Genomic DNA, 4,609 nt, shown 5'->3' on the forward strand with positions numbered 1-4,609 from the left:
CGGAAGGACTCTGGGGCATCTAAAAGTAACAAGCCAAGTGACAGTGATTCCATTGCCACTAGCAAGAAACCCACGGTACATACCCATTTTATATCATTAATCTCATATAATCTGTGAGTAGTGCTTATTTTGCTCAATTTTATATTTCCCAGAATTCGAAACCCCCGGTAGGTTCGAAACGACAAGCCTCTTCAACAGTTGTCTCAGATGATGAAGAAAAATCTCCTCCTCGTACCAGGCAAGGCCATAGAAAGAGACAGAAAGCTATTACTCATTCGGGAAAAGAGAAAGGGCTAGGTTCCTCCAAAGTTGCTTCTCCTAGCGACAAGGCGTCTTCTGAGGAATCACCTTTAAAAACTGCCAGTAATGCCTTCGTTGTCGAAAGTCATAACTCAAGTCCAGACAATATTCCACCCAAGGTATTTGGGTTTCAACCCAAAATCATCTCATAATTTTAACTACATGATTAAGTTAACATCTTACCTTGTCATTGCAGGATAATACTGGCACTGCTACTTCAGGTCTTAAGACTTACAATTTCACCATTAATATCGATAAACCTCAAGGTAATCATAACTCTTTCACTTTCATCGATAAACTTCTCAAGGCCTTATCGTTCTGACCAAGTCTGGTTTGTTTAATGCATATATTTCCCAAAATAAATCCCTTGTTCTCTCACCAGTTTTTGAAGATGCCAGGCCTCTTACCACCACCTTACCTAATGAGCCAGTCGAAGAAAGCCAATCTACTGACGAATCCCCAGCTACTCATCAAGATAAAAACCTGGAAGAAAATCATCCATTCTCAAGTAGTGACAACGTGAATCCACAACCACATGGTAGTGAAGATACTGTATCCGAACAAGATGCTATGGAGGAAATTTCTAAACCAGATAAACACAATCCTCCAGAAACTTCAACTCTTGACACAGAAACTACTCCTGGGGCAACTTCGATGCTTGCCCCTGCGAAGCCCACTCCTTCGGAATTGGAACAGCTTAAGCAAACTGATCCTCTCAGCTTTCTAAAAGCTATGATGAATGTGGATACTACTTCGCCTTCAGAACTTGACATCTCTCCAGCTGTCCTTGTAGAATCTGGTGACAAGGAAGACATTCCTGACCTCCTTCGACAGATAAAAGAAAGATTCTTCGGGGTCAATCTTGTGGATGTTCTTAGTCAAGATCCTATTAAAAGTCATAACTTGAATCAACTCTTGAAGAAAGTGGATTTGTTTCGAGTCTCGAAAGAAGTTTCAGAGGTGATTGTTTTGCTAGGTTCTCTAGTTGAACAACTTCAAGATAATATTCTTCGAAAACAAAATATCGAAAAGCAACTATCTGGAAAAATAGCCTCTCATGACTCTTCATGGAACTCTGCTGTGGATGCAACGAAACAAGGTGAGGCCCTCAAGCTTAAACATTCAGAAAATCAGAAGGCATATGATAATTATGAGAAGGATATCAACTCCTGGAAACAAGAGATAAAAGCTCTCGAAGAAAAGATAAAGGAAGCTGAGAATTGTCAGGCAACCATACAAAAGGCCAATCAACAAGATCTGCTTGCAGTGGCGCAATTGGGGATTAAACACTTCGAAACCGCACAAAATTTAGTGCCAGAGATTGAAGGATTGAAGAAACACCGGGCGTTACTCGAACTTCGTATGTCTTCATGGGAAACTCAATATTTGAATATCAAAAATAGTCTCCCTGAGGATTTCAACTAGCTGCTTCGAACTCTGTATTTTGTTGCACTTTTGTTTTGTAATCGAACCTTTTATAAAAATATCTATCTGTATGCTTGACCTCTATTTTTCGTCTATGTTTTCCATATTCGCAAGCACTATTTTTAGCAAATCTTTCATATTCTGCCAAAATATATATCTTCAGATTTTCCACAGTGATTCTAATCAATGCAATACATAACCTCGACCACTCTTCGCAATATCTTTATTCTTAGACTTGAAGTTTCTACTTCTCTAGCCGCAATCATTATTAAACAGTGACGTCACTTTCTTCAAAACGCTCATTTGAGACTTGCGTGCATCAGTTTCATGATTACTTTTCAACTTCCAAGGGCGGGAAACGGCGGAAGCCTTAACTCCCTTTTTGGAATACCAAACCGCAGTCCAATCAATCATTAAAACTTTAAACCACCCTTCATTACCTCAGGTCTATATAAAGGCCTAAGATCCTTTTCATTTCTCCATTCTTGCATTTCCTCAAACACTAACAACAGAAGAGAGAAACCTTTTCTTCAAACTTTCTTTTCAAAAAAAATGGCTGCGCCTCTCTCTTACAACAACATAAAGGTTGTTATCAAGAAGGAGTTCAAACTTTGTGAGGATGAACTTGATAGCAACTTCATCACTCTTGGCAATCTCTTTGCTAACCAAGAACTGGATTTCTATTTTGGAGACATCCTGGAAGTTCCTGTTTACCCCCAACATGCTTGCAAATTTCTGGATGTTTGCGTCTCTACGCATAGATCCTGAAGGGAGGACCACCATAGTTTCTGAGGTTCGACACGCTCATCTCAGCATCACTCCCACCACCATTGCTAACCTAATGAGATGCAACAATTCTGGGGAAACATTTGATGACAACAGCTTCAACATGACTACTCATCTTATGTTGAGGACTCTCATGGACAACGATCCTTTCAGTGCCAAGGTTATCAAGATCTGGCATCAAATGCTTGTGGGTAATTTCCGTCCTCGGAGGCTTGACGAAAACAACATCATGGTCGAAGACTTGGAGTTTATTCTCTGTGATCTTCGAGGGAAGAAGGTTAACTTCCCTTTGATGATTTTCAAAGGGCTTGTTAAGGCCGTTTCTGTGGCTACTGCCGGTCAGGGAAACGTAACCTGTCTTCCGTATGGTAGACTCCTCTCTTATATATTCCTTAAGAAGGGTGTCGTGAGGCGGATGCGCACTTCTGGATCCATGGACATGTTCGAGGCTGAAAGCTTGCCTGTGCTGTCCTTAGAAGGATTGGATCAGAGGATTAATTAGCCAATATTTGCCCTAGGTTTTTATGCTTTCCTTTTCTTTTTATTTTCAGGAGTTCCTGGGTCATGTCCCCGGATCTCTTTTTGTAATGCTTGTACTTCTATGTTTCAATGACAAAATATTTTGGTGCTTCTCTGACTCTTTTTCTTAATTTACCATCTATTTTGATCGTAAAGCCATTTTGATCAATGCAACACATATACTTTGGTACATGTCTTACCATTTTGGCTTTCGTAGTCCCCTGAATGTCTACGTTTTTGCAATCTTTACTTCGTACATGCTTGGTTTATATCTCTTTAGATATTTTCCGTTTACTCTCAAGATCCTACGATCTTCTGCTAACTCTTCAATTTCATAAGCATTATTCGAAAATACCTTTAAGATTCGAAAGGGTCCTTCCCAGTGCGGGGACCATTTACCAAGTGCTTGATTCTTTCGATCTATAGGTAAAATAACTTTCCAAACTAGGTCATTACTAATAAACGTTTTACCTTTCACCTTCTTGTTGTATGCTCTGGATACTCTTTCCTTTTGCCTTTTTATCATTTCCAGCGCTCGAAGTCTGTCTTCATCCAAATCTACTAACTCATTCATCATTAACTCCCAGTATACGTTGGGAGGAATATCTGCTTGTCTTTGTACCTTACTGACTGTAGATATATCTCGATTGGGAGTACTGCATCATGCCCAAACGTCAACTGGAAAGGAGTTGTGTTTGTAGCTTCTTTTGGAGATGTTCGACAAGCCCAAAGTGCTTGGTCCAAAGTTTTATGCCAATTCTTGGGTTTCTTTCCCACATGTTTTTTGATAAGGCCAATTATTATTTTGTTTGCCGCTTCAACTTGTCCATTTGCTTGAGCATAGTAAGGTGTAGAAGTAAATAACTTGAAACCTATTTCTTTGGCAAAGTCTTGCATTTTTCGTCCAGTAAAGACCGAACCTTAATCAGTTGTTATACTTTATGGGATTCCAAACCTATATATAATATGTTTCTGAATAAACTCAATCACGGCCTCTTGATCCACATTTGCTAGTGGTATTGCTTCGACCCATTTTGTGAAATAGTCTATTCCTACTAATATGTATCTTTGGCCTTTAGACGACTTAGGGTGAGTTTCTCCGATCAAATCTAACGCCCATCCCCTGAAAGGCCAAGGTTTCACTATTGTACTTAATTCGTTTGCTGGGGCGTGCTGGATACCTGCATGTTCTTGACATTCTTGACACCCTTTTGCAAACTCTATGCAATATTTTAACATGGAAGGCCAATACATTCCATAACGAAATAAAAGCCATTTCATTTTGTGTCCTGCTTGATGTGCACCACATGCCCCACTGTGTACGTTCGACAGAGCCAAGTATGCTTCTGCTTCACCTAAGCATTTCAACAATACCCCTTCAGGAGTCTTCTTGAATAATTCGTTTCCCATCAGGAAATATGACAGGGCTCTATATTTTATCTTCCTGTCTGTATCCGTCGAAGGGCTTTTTAGATAGTTTATTATTGGACTCCTCCAATCTGTATCTGCTAATGAGTCTATGTTTATCACTTCGAATTCTCCTTTGTTGGCGTAACCCAATTGTGAATTCTCCAGATCA

The sequence above is a fragment of the Vicia villosa genome, unplaced genomic scaffold, assembly GCF_029867415.1.
Source record: "Vicia villosa cultivar HV-30 ecotype Madison, WI unplaced genomic scaffold, Vvil1.0 ctg.000197F_1_1, whole genome shotgun sequence".
Taxonomy (NCBI): Eukaryota; Viridiplantae; Streptophyta; class Magnoliopsida; order Fabales; family Fabaceae; genus Vicia; species Vicia villosa.